Here is a 13,158-nt window from a genome sequence, read left to right on the forward strand (position 1 = left end):
GCAAGCCACAACTACTGAGCCCGTGCGTCACAACTACTGAGCCTGTGCTCTAGAGCCGCGAGCTACAACTACTGAAGCCCATGCACCTAGAACCCGTGCTCCGCAACGAGAAGCCACCGCACCGCAACAAAGAGTAGCCCCCACTTGCCGCAACTAGAGAAAGCCCGCGCACAGCAACGAAGACCCAACACAGCCAATAAATAAATAAATAAATAAATAAATAATAAAGTTATTAAAAAAGAGAGAGAGAGAGCGCTGTTGCTGTGCTTGTAACAACCCAAGGCTGGTTACGTACATTTGGATACATCCACGTAACGAAGGCTAAGTCGCCAACAAAATGTTTAAAACCCCAACGTACCAAAGTGCAGCCATCCCAAAGCTATAGGGTTGTGTGTGTGTGTGTGTGTGTGTGTGTGTGTGTGTGTGTGTGTGTGTGTGTGTGTGTGTGTGTGTGTGTGTGTGTGTGTGTGAAATACCCACACAAGCTTGTCCATGCTGAGAACACTTCTGGAAGGATTAAAAAAAACTTCACAGTTGCTGATCTAGGGTTAGGAAACCAGGTGGCCTGGGGACAAGGTAATGAAGACATTTTCTTTTCATTGTCACCTTTTGGTACCTTCCACATTTTCTACCATCTGGCATGAAAAAAAAAATTCCATAATATAGTTTTTAATAACCTTAATAGGAAAACAAAGAGAGCAAAGTGGGAATTAAAATGAGCTCCATTCACTAATGCACGGCCGATATTTAAGCACATACCACCAAAGATTATGTTTATCACAAGTATTATATATTCATTATAAATTAAGCAGGGCTCCATTAAAGAAAGACGCGTATTATATAAACACTGCAACAATGTGTGTGGTGCCTTTTTACTTGCAAACATATCTTCCCTCGAATGGAATATATTTGTTTGTGGCAACTAGCTTAATAAAATTAATGCCTGATCTACCTGACCAGATTAATAAAATTAATGCTTGACTTAACCAGAAAAACACATCTTCAGTTTTTAAAGATTTACTTTAAAAATGTTCATCGCCTCCATCATTGCCCGGGCAGGACTGAATGCTGCCTCCCAAGAGGCTAAATGAAACATAACAAAGATGCAGCAGAAGACATACACACCAGATACTCCTTCACGCTAGTCCTCTATGGATTGGGACCTTTCTGTGGGCTGGACTCCCTAAGTGGGAGTTACAGGGATGACAGTACAGCCCCTCTGGAAGAGTTCATCACGGGGTGAGCAGGGTGGGGACCATGGCGACCAGACCAGCCGGCTGCTCTATTTAAGTCCCACGGTGCAGCAATCCTTAAAGGATAAACACACATGCGTCGGGGGCACACACCCAGCAGCCTGTGCGTGTGTGCGTGTATGGGAAAGCGTGTGCACGTGCACGTGTGTTCTCAGAGCAGCTAGAACCAAAAGTCACGGAAGATGTGTCTCATTTCAGAAGAGGCCATTCCGCGCTCCACTCAATTCCCCCACTTGGAGTAGAATAATCTTAAGAAAACACATCCCCATGCGCTTTTGAAATGCTACTGGACTTGAATTTAGAATAAAACACACCCAGTAAGCGCTGACTGACTGCTTTTAGCCTGTCGGGGACACTGAAGCCCCTTTAGCTGTCGTCACTGGGGGCCAGCATGCTGCGCGTCCTCTGTAATGACCCAATAGGGTTTAGGAAAAGAAGCCGGTTAGTCATTCCTGATCGTTAACATGGCTCCACTTCAGGTTACATTTTATCTTTTCAATTGAAATCATAATAGTGAAAAGAAATTCTCAAAGAACACAAAGATTAGGGAACCTGAAGTAACAGGGAACTTTTATCAGGAGTGAAGAACCCAAACTATTAGCTTCTTCAACAGAAATCTGAAGGCAGTTGGAGAAAGAAAGTGACCTCCCCCCCCCCCCCCCTCCAAAGCAGACTCAGGGACAGGGCCTAAGGACACAAGGGGAAGTTATCAGGACCGAGCAGGAAACCAAAACTGCTCAGCACTCGGGGGGAACTGTTAGGAATTTTAAGCAGAAATTCTCGGCCTAGTTATTCTGAGTTGACGACCAAAACGTGAAATTAAAGGAAAAGACACCAACCCCCCGCTGTCTCACTGGTGTGCCCACAGGTCACACGCATGGCATATTATTTTAGGACTTAAGAAAGGGAATTCTAAACAGTTAAATGTGGATGCCAGTAGAATTCCTTCCTAGCTTAGCCCTATATTAAGATAAAGTCCAGCGAAGCTCAGACATGAAAATGCACTGTATCCACACAATGCACACTTTTTTAAATACATTTGTTTATTTTATTTATTTTTATTTTTGGCTGCGTTGGGTCTTTGTTGCTGTGCACAGTCTTTCTGTAGTTGTGGCATGCAGGCTTCTCGCTGCGGTGGCTTCTCTTGTTGTGGAGCACAGGCTCTAGGCGCACAGGCTTCAGTAGTTGCGGCACGTGGGCTCAGTAGTTGTGGCTCGCCGTCTCTAGAGCACAGGCTCATTAATTGTGGCACACGGGCTTAGTTGCTCCGCAGCATGTGGGATCTTCCCAGACCAGGGCTCGAACCCGTGACCCCTGCATTGGCAGGCGGATTCTTAACCACTGCGCCACCAGGGAAGCCCACAATGCACACTCTTATGATGCTGAGCAAAGAGGAAGCTGCCAGACCTACACTTTCAAAGGCAAAGGTGCTTGGGGTTTGGACAATTCGTGCTGAGCCCCAAGAAAAATGAAATTCAAACCACCTGGGTCATCCCTTTACGGCATCCTCAGCAGTTTCTTTGTCTTTACGATTCTGGTGAGTGATGACGGAGCAGGCTGTGCACGTGGGGGGCGGGCATAAGGGGAATCTCTGTACCTCCCTCTCAATTTTGTTATAAACCTAAACTATTCTGAAAAAATAAGGTCTCAAAAAATGTAAACAAACATATGTATATATACAAATACACGCATATATATAATATACACGCACATACACACAGACACACAGTGAAATAAAGTGCCGAGCCTGGACCCCACCCTGCAGTGACGAGTAAAGTGCAGGTCGCGGAAGACGGCCGAGACAGAATGTATTTACAACACCACACTGTATTTATTCCTGTCTTGGTCCTAACACTGCTGACCACGCGGGTCACTGAGTGATAAACGTGTTTACACACACAGCGCTGCTGGAGAGCCAGCTCCTGGTGCCGCCCGGCCCAGGGGAGCCCTGAGAGCAGCGGGCAGCCTGGGCAGAGGGCCGGGCTCCTGCAGATTCCAACCAGCCTCCACCCAGAGGCCGTCTTGACAAATGGAACCACACACCGTGCACCTGGACCACCAGGGTGTGGTCAGCTCTCCTTAGCATCCCGGAGACCCCCTCTTACTCCAAGCGGAGGGTGTGACTCGGGCTTTCTTAGGAAATCTGAAAGCGTGATGCAGGAGGAAAGCAGGGATTATACAAACACCAGGAGAAACCCTTCTCTGGGCCAGTTCCGCCTCCTCCAAGTAGACCTCCTTCCTCGTCCCCACTGGCCGCTGCTTGTTTCCCATGCCCAAGGGCACCCCTGCACCCGCATCCATCTGGTTTCGTCCTACTGAGGAGCAGGGTTGGCCCAGCTGGGCCTGCTGACCTGCAGGGTGAGGGCAAGCAGACGGCCTTCCACGGAGGGGCGCAGACATCCTGGAGCTGGAAATAAAAGCCACACGGCAGAGGAAGGAGCCTGGACCCTGCAGCGGCCCCCGATCCTGGCCGGCCTAGGGGCCCCTCACCGCACCCCATACACCCCAACGCACTGGCGTGCACCCTGCTGTCCCTGAAACAGCCTGAACCCTCTTCCAGAGGACACGCACAGATCAACCCTTGACGGGGCTCCGGAAAGCATCGTAAGTGAATCCCAAAGAATCGCAAAGTCCCTTCCCGGTTCTTCTGAAGGAGACACAGTCACAAAGGACGCGGGCTTATTTCAGAGAACAGCCCCTCTCCCCAGCAGCAGAGCTGCTTCTCCGAGCCACTGGAGAAAAGCAAAGATGCAGTGAGGCCTTCTTTCTGGAACCTCCCTTTCCAGGACCACCTTCAGCCACACCCTGGCTGCTCTCGGTGACAGACAAGACCCTGGACCCCAAAGAATGCGAACAGCTCCTGACACCGACAGATGGGAGAACAGGCCTAAGGCCGTCGGGGCAGGAGCCGCAGAAACAAACAAAACACAAATCCAACGACAAAGCTACTCGGCTGTTTATTTTTATTTTCACTCCCAGGAGGACTGTCTCCTTTCCCTCGCCTGGACTTTCTCAAAATTCATCCTGAGTACAAACTCCCTTCAGTCTCCGCCTGCTAAGAACACTGAGGGACTCAGCTCTGGTCTGTTTCCAAAATTATTCATATGCAGAACCGCACAGTTAACCAGGAAATGTAAGGCCCTCATTTTACTACACACACAGTAGGCGCTCTGACTCGAAAGCCCTTGAAAGCCATAATCGCTCCCTTTTTTAACAACCCCCTCAGACCAAAGACAGAACAAATGGGGTGGGGGTGGAGGGCAGGGACCTGATTCCCAGCTGCTTAATTAGCAACTTGCTGCCCATGGGGGATCATGGACAAATCACCTAATTCCTAAATGCTAGGAACACAGGTGAAGAAATGGTCCAGCGAATAGACAAAATCATAGTGAATTTTACACTGCGTAGAAAGCCCCCCGTTTTCCCCTTGGTGCTACTGTATTGTTTTGTATTATTACAGCACCAACTCTTCCACTCTCTTGATTTGATGTATCAAAAGCCAAAAATTCAAGTCTTAAAACTGATACGATTTTGCAAAGTAGCCCAACAACAAAAAAAAAGAGTACTTCTTGTCCTTCAGCATTTTCCTCCAATACCTCGGAGTTTATTTAATTGCAGGGCATGAAGACGGCTACAGACTACATTAACCTCTGGGTTCCAGCAATAACCAGGAACCCTGCGTTAAGATCTACCAGGGAGATTATCCATTCATTACTCCATTTCCGCTGAGCCTGGACCAAGCAGTTACACTCTGACATTCAGAAAAGCATCAAAGCTGTGGTTGGACTTCCTTCTTGTGCACTTCATGTCAAAAATGAGCAACATGGGGCTTCCCTGGTGGCGCAGTGGTTGAGAGTCCGCCTGCCAACGCAGGGGACACAGGTTCGTGCCCCAGTCCGGGAGGATCCCACATGCCGCGGAGCGGCTGAGCCCGTGAACCATGGCCGCTGAGCCTGCGCGTCCGAAGCTGTGCTCCGCAACGGGAGAGGCCACAACAGTGCGACGCCCGCGTACCGCAAAAAAAAAAGAGGAACTTGAGAATAAACACAGCAATCTACTGGCGTAAGAGTACACCTCGATGAAAATGATTGATTATGAAGGACAATCTTAGCAGCCTATCTGGTAGGGGGACTAAAATCCTAATAAAAAGGGATGTGTTTTATTTTCTCCTTGTATTCCTGCCCTGAACAAGAGAGTGAAAGACTTTTCAGGAGCATAGAAATCAGAATGAATAAAAAGCATAAGTCTTCTTTACAAAATCAAATCAAATCTCTTTTGCAATACAGGCAAACGAGGCCATTCTTCCATCACAATGAATCTGGTCTGGAGACAAATGGTTTCAGTGATTACAAACAAACACCTCAGAAGGAAAACTGCCCTCAGTGCGCATGACTTCACCACTGTCTATGCAACGAGGATCAACCCTGCACAGGATTGATGAAGCGCAGAGAGAAAACAGCAGAGAGTCTCAGCGACCTTTACGACTGAGCCTGTGATACTGACGACCATCCCCCGAGCACTGCTGTGACCCAGGCTCACCTGATGCCTCAGCAGCGTGGGGACAGGCTCTCACTGCTCCGGGCTGCCCGGCTGCCCGGTGCTGCTGCAGAGGGGCGGTCCCTTGTGAATGGCCAGGCCAGCAAATCCCTCCCTCTTCACCTGCTGTGTTCCCCCAGGTGTGCGCCTCGCCCCACCCTGCCCCAGACTCACCTGGGACACCTGGCAAAGCTGGCAACAGGTGAACGTCAGCCGGGACCCATCCTATCCCAACTTCAGAGTCTGCATCACTAACCAGCTCTCTCTGGATTTCTTTACTCCCTCCGCTTTCCAAACTTTGCTAAGCAGATGCGACCAAGGTAAAATTCCAATGTCAGGGATTCACGCCATGGACTGTGGGAGCCCTGCTTCTCCCACCTGGCCCCAGCTGTCCTAATGTCCAGGTCCCCAGAGGAGCACAGGGAACTCGGCACGGGGAGCCAGAAGCCACGGGCTGACGGTGGCCTCCACCTTCCTGGGTGACTTTCCGAGTCTCTCTGACACTGTGTTTCCTCACCGGTAGAGTGGAAGTCCTTCCCCTCCACTCGAAGAGATGATGTAACCCCCTCTGCTAGCAAAGGGCCCAATCCCCACAGTGGAAGCCCTCCTACGGCCTTTGTGGGTGTGATCAAGGAGCAAAGCTGCTGGTACCCCATTGCCTGGGTCCCGCAGCCTCTGGGGTGGACACAGGCCACCTGAGTGCACCGCCTGTGTTGGGACCACAGGTGAGCCCGAAATAGCACGGGGCCCGAAAAGGCCTCATCAAGCCATCGAGCCACAAGTTATTAGCTATCGGCATTCAAAGCAAGCCATTAACTCTGAAGTGAGTAAGACCCGCTAAAAGGTACTGCCGGTTAGTTTCGATCCCAGGCCTATTTATATTACGTTGAACCTCCTGGAATTGTCATTTTGTCGGTCAGAAGTGGCTGAGTAGCAATTTCATGTGGTTCACGCTATAGCACGTGAGAATGCAAGAGGAAAGAAATGTATCCATGTGGCATGGTGACTCATATATAGCAAAAACACTGCAGGGCTCTAAAAGAATCCTGAATTCACTGTCTCTCAGCAAAAAACAAAAGAATCAAAGGAACAAAACAAGGGGGCTACGGTAAACCAAGAGATCTCTCAATGGACGTGAACTGAGACCATAGAGCCCCACGTCCTGGGCCCCCATCTTGGCAGGAGAACCTGGCTAAAGACCAGGGAAGGGCCAGTGTCGCTCCTGCTGAGGCCCCCGTCTCCACAGCTGTGTCCTTCCTCGGGGTCTTTCGCCATCGGCTCCCAGCACCCCTCGCTAGACAAGGGCGCTCGTCTTCAAGCACACTAACCCAGCCCCCCTCTGGCTCCTGGGCTCACTCCCCAGCAGAGCTACGGGCTCATTTCTTCCTCCAAATTCTCACGCAGAAGCACAGCACGTGGCCACGATTAGACCGTTATGGTCTCTCCTTCCCCCGCAATCCCGTTTGGATCCAGTGGCCACGAATACAGGTTCCAAACAAACCTCCCGAAATTATATTTAAGGGTTAAAACAAGGGACCCTGAAATCGCAGGTGACGTTTTAAAAAACTACATATTATCTCCGGGATTGAGATGTTTGTTTGAAACCTTAAATTTCACAAGAAGTTTTTTTTTAATATTCTTTTTAGCAACAGAAAAGTGAAATAGCATTTATTTTTAGTTTAAAGCATTCAGAATCCCAAAATATAAAGAGAAACAACAATGGGAAAAAGGAAGCACAGCCCCCGAGAACAGAAGCACTGGAGGAGACCAGGGCTCCCGTTGGGCCTCGTTTCCGTGCTGAGACAGGAAACGCATGTCCCTAATAAAATAAGAAATCCATTTCAATGCAGCAGGGAAGAGCCACACTGCAAACTGGTTAATGCATTAATACACTGATGACTCTCAACTGGAGGGTTTACCAGAAGCTCACTGGCAGTTTTCCGTAGGGTGATTTAATTTCTTATTTGAAAATCCCTGAGTCTCTCTAAGAAATGGAATAAACCATAAACCCTTGGGATACAACATTCATTCCAGGCTTCCCTGGAAGTTCAAGTTGCTTTCCAGTGACCTCAAAGACCCAGAGACCAGTCTCCCACCCACACGTTCCCTGACAGCATCCAACCCCTCCTCCTAAGGTGCTCCCAGGGCAGGGTGACGCACGCCAGGCCACCAAGACGCCCCCAATCCCACCACCGCAGACACGACCAAGGGCTTGCGATCCCAAGCATCTTCCTTCCCCTGAGTCCTGACGTGACTCGGAATCCTTCTCCACGAGACCAGCCTCTAAGGGGATCCTTTCTCTTCTGCCTAAGGAGCGCCCAAGGCAAACGATGCCTGCCCAGATGAGGTCCAGGGGACGTGCGAGCTTCTAACTTCTCAGAGCATGGCTGACTCCCTTCCCTGCCTTTCCCCCGATGGCGTTCCTGCATGCTGCCTAGAGCACCTTGCTGCAGAGCTCTCTGAGAACACCACTGCTACGCTGGGTGTGTGAAAAACGGCTTGAAAGACTCGTGTCTGAGGATAAGGAGAGTAGAGGGTGTGAGGATTTGAGAATGGAGAGGAAGAAAACGTTCCTTTCCTCCTTCAAGTATGAAAACTGATGCCTCTCTGCAGCCCAGAGGGGGAGCAGGGCCGCCTATAGAGGACCCTTCTGTGCAGCCCTGACAGCTCTGTGTTTCGTATTTCCTTCAGAAGGACGAGCATTTCATTAGCTGACGCCGCTCCAGAGTATTTTATTCACAAACAACACAGCAATCCAAAAAGCTGTGCAACCTGACTCCATCGGATTTCTGTTCCATGGTCATAAACCCAGGGCGACGGTGGGTTTTGCTGCAGATGTCTTTCTAGAGCAGGCTTTGGATCCCCAAACAGGATAACCCTATGGTCCTCGCTCTGGTTAACCCAACAGACATCATGTAAGCATTTCCACGCAAACAGACAACAGGCCGGTCTCCAAGCTGAAGTTAGGGGCCTTCTATCAACACCAGAGTTCCTAAAAGAACCACTCTCGGGGGAATGTGAATTGGTGCAGCCACTGTGGAGAACAGTACGGAGGTTCCTCAGAAAACTAAAAACAGCATTACCATATGACCCAGCGGTCCCATTCCTGGGCATATACCCAGACAAAACTATAATTCAAAAAGATACACACACCCCTATGATCATTGCAGCACTAATATTTACAACAGCCAAGACAGGAAAACAATCTAAATGTCCATCAACAGATGAATGGATAAAGAAGATGTGGTGTGTATGTATGTATGTTACACACACACACACACACACACACACACACACACAATGGAATACTACTCAGCCATCAAAAAGAATGAAATAATGCCATTTGCAGCAACGTGGATGGGTCTAGAGATTATCATACTAAGCGAAGTACCAGTAAGTCAGAAAGAGAAAGACAAATACCATATGATATCATTTATAAGTGGAATCTAAAATATGACACAAATGAACATATCTATGAAACAGAAACAGACTCACAGACATAGAGAACAGACTGTGGTTGATGGGCGGGGGGGATGGTTGCAGGCGCAAGGAATGGGAGTTTGGGATTAGCAGACACAAACTATTATACATGTGTGTAGGATGGGTAAACAACAAGGTCCTACTGTAGAGCACAGGAAACTCTATTCAATATTCCGTGACAAACCGTATGGAAAAGAATATGAAAAAGAATATATATACCACATAGGAAATGTTCAACCTGGACTTTATGAGGACTTACAGCTGAGCCCTGGGTAAGAGCTTCTGTAAGTGGGAAGATTAACAAGAAGTTCTAAGTGATGGCTGGTGTGATTAATAATTGTGAGACAGTAACACTGGCTGCCACACTAGGGTCCTGAGACAAGGACCCTCAGAACATACGGAGCTCCACCACTAAAATGCCACCTCGTGGCCAAGGACACACAGCCTCCTGGCGCATCTAAGCAGTGGCAAAATGTTGTCATCTCAGACCAAAGTCAGAATCCTACATTTTGAAAAGATTTTAAATTGTAAACAGACTTTAAGGAGTCTTTAAAACATTTTAACACCTACAATGAAACTGCCGAGTCTTTGAAAATGAAAATGTTTAAATGAGGACGTTTTATGAAAAGGTGTGAGCCAGAAATTGCCAGACAAAATAAAATCGGCAGGTTAAATTCACAGCCGTTTTTCTGAGATAGGTTACAGCTGTTTTTCTTATTGAAGTTTGAGTCAACACATGAATTAAAAGGTAATTTTAAAAAAAATACTTATTATTTTTTTGGCCGCACTGCGTCTTAGTTGCGGCATGCGGCATCTAGCTCCCTGACCAGGGATCGAACCCGGGGCCCCTGCATTGGGAGCACGCAGTCACCCACTAGGCCTCCAGGGACGCCCCAAAAGGTAATCACTACTATGCAGCTTAGATGTTGCTGGTGGGCAACAACCACTTTATTTGTGAAAGTTAAGACAAAGCTGAAAGAAGAAAATTTTCCTGGTTAAAATAAATCCTGGAAAAAAACAGAGATGGCTTAGATATTTACAATTCATAGGCTGCACTTCTGTCAGTCCTGTGCTGGATATAACTGAGCCCGACAGTTTTAATTTCATAGAGAATTGCAAACAGTCAGTAATATTTTTTACTTCTTGGTGCAATCAATGTTTATAATAAGGGATGGCTTGGTAACAGATGACAATGAATCCGGAAGATGACTACAGAATGAGCAGGCAGAATTAACTCTTTCCCTGCTGCCCCTGAATTTTGTCTAAAAAACCTGTAAGGTTGGTGGACAAGCGGAGGCCACGTGGCCAGCAGGGCCCAGGACCACACAAGCCCCGCCGCAGGGGCAAAAGGCACAGAGCCCGCTCTGCGTCGGTTACCACGGCCTGCCCATCACTGTCGGAGAATCAGCATTCCATGCGGGACGGCAGGCGTCACAGGGGTGTGTGGCATGGATGTGCTCAGCCACTTCCGAGCTGCTTCACAAGGACTAACCGCACGAGACAGGAGACAGTAGCCAGCACTTCTCCAGCTGGAGGTGGGAACTCCTGCTTCCAGGAAGCAAGTCAGTCAGCCTCTTCGGGCCCCATCCCTACCCCTGTAAGACACGAGGGCTGCATCTGGTCCCTTTGGCCCTCACAGCCTAGAATCTTCTCTTCCAGGACCTCCTTCCACGCAGACCCACGGCAGGCTGGGGCTTAGGGCAGGCCAGCCTCTCTCCATTTAATGGGCCTGCGCTGACCAAAAGGGAGGTTTCAGAGACGCTGGTTTCTCGACACAGCCTCATAATGGCCTTTGGCTAATATAACCCTTGACTTAACGTCGATAAAAGCAAATCAAAACAAAAAGAGCTGGGATATTTCTCTTTATAAGGTGGAAACAGGGCTCATCTTGAGTTAGCATGAATGATTTTTCCCACAAATAGGTCTGCAGCCCTTGCACAGGAAATGGGTGGTGATTTCACGGTGCCGCTACCTATTCTGCGGCTGCATTACAAGATTAAAATAAATACCGCCCGTTAGGTTGTAATGTCCAGCAAATCTAATCACGATCTTGGTAGAAGGTCCGTTGAGTCAGCTGAAAAACATGGATCGATGTCTCCTCCCTGTGGGCCCGGTCCAGGGCCTCCTGTCTGAGAGACAAGGATGCAGACTGCCGAGTGCAGAGATGAAGGCCCACCTCCATCGTCACACCTGTGTGTCCACCGTGCACTTCAGGAGCTGCACGGCTTCTGGGCCCCTCTGTCACTGACATTCAGGGTCAGTACTGGTCACGAGCAGTGGATGAAAAATTGGAAAACAGAGCAACTGTGCCAATGCTCTCTGCACTGGTCAGGGCAGTGCCCGTCGCTGTACTGCTGACCCTGGCAACCCCGCCCCACACGCACGCACCATCTCGGCCCTCCCCTGTTCTCAGCACAGAAGAATTTCCAGGGGTTATACACAGAAAGGGATCAAAACCTGAAGTCCACAACAGAGGGGCTGGCGACGGTCAAACCCGTCATCTGCATCCGGCCTGACGCAGCATCTGTGCAAGACCTACCTCGGTCCCCTGCTTGAGAAGCTCCTGGGGAAGACGGCCACCACCCTGCTCCTCTCCTCTGCTCCCCGGGCTGGGTGCCCAGCGGTCCCGTCACACACATGCACCTGCGGGACTCGCCACCCACTCTTATCTCTCTCCCCAGCAAGGCGCCCCGCTGCACCTCACCCTGTGCCCTGATCAGCTCCAATTCACACGGAACAGGCACGGCTGTAACGGTATGTAGGCTCGGGTGCAGACTGCACAAAATACAAAATCTGCCTTTGCGTGGAAAAGCCCCAGGGCAGATGACGTGCGATATGCTGAGCACAGAGACGGGGTCACAGGACGTGTCACCTCAGCCCACAGTTGGGCACCAGGTAATTAATGAGTGAGCTCGACAGCACATACACAACCGCAAGGAAGGCTGTCTGCAATGACAGCCGCTGCTGTGAGGTTAGTTGGGTTATTATCTCTAGGAGGAAGAGGCAGGGGGATCTTTTCGCTTTTACTGATTTGGGTCCTGTTTTAATTCTTTACCATGGGCAGGTATTATCTTTGTAATGAGAAAAGGTAGTAGAGATACTTTCTTCATAAAGGACTGGTTCCTCTTTACGCTTCTAACAACCAGACGAGCATGAGGTGAGTCACCCACGTGGTCATCAAGGTAGCACAGGAGGAAGGCTTTCAATGTCAGCCTCACTATGTAAGCATCGAACTAGGGAGAAACACAAGGAGACGGTCCCCCTTATTTCCAGACTTCTCAGTCCTCAGACTGTGACTGTCAGAGATCCTTAGGTGGTTCTGAAGTTACGAGGTCCATTCAGTAGTAAAAGAATGGACATGGGCTTCCCTGGTGGCGCAGTGGTTGAGAGTCTGCCTGCCGATGCAGGGGACACGGGTTCGCGCCCCGGTCCGGGAAGATCCCACATGCCGCAGTGCAGCTGGGTCCGTGAGCCATGGCCGCTGAGCCTGCACGTCCAGAGCCTGTGCTCCACAACGGGAGAGGCCACAGCAGTGAGAGGCCCGCGTACCGCAAAAAACAAACAAACAAACAAAGAAAAAGAATGGACATGAAATTCTACGCGTATGTATGTATATTCATTCCCCAACTCTGGGGGGTGCTGCCCGTCATCCCCGCCCATCACACCGTGCAAAGCCACAGCGGAAACTCATCCTGCACAGGGAGGCCTGTGTCAACGCCACACAGGTTAAACGGGGAGGAAGGAACATGAGTCCCCACGCATCCTGGCCGTTCATCCTCTACATCTGAGCTGTGTTTGCTTTCTAATTACACACGGCCTCTGGGGAGGGAAGGAGTCCCATGTGGACACAAACAAGGCAGGTGTGCAGTGACAGCAGGACACCTCGCCA

The 13,158-nt window shown here is 49.6% G+C and overlaps 1 protein-coding gene across 10 annotated transcripts in view; it reads right to left on the bottom strand.

Moving 5' to 3' along the window:
• AGAP1 (ArfGAP with GTPase domain, ankyrin repeat and PH domain 1) overlaps nucleotides 1-13,158 on the bottom strand; it is a 555,073-nt gene that overhangs the window by 369,960 nt on the left and 171,955 nt on the right. The window lies entirely within an intron of this gene.

Source organism: Lagenorhynchus albirostris, chromosome 6, assembly GCF_949774975.1.
Source record: "Lagenorhynchus albirostris chromosome 6, mLagAlb1.1, whole genome shotgun sequence".
In the NCBI taxonomy this organism is placed as follows: domain Eukaryota; kingdom Metazoa; phylum Chordata; class Mammalia; order Artiodactyla; family Delphinidae; genus Lagenorhynchus; species Lagenorhynchus albirostris.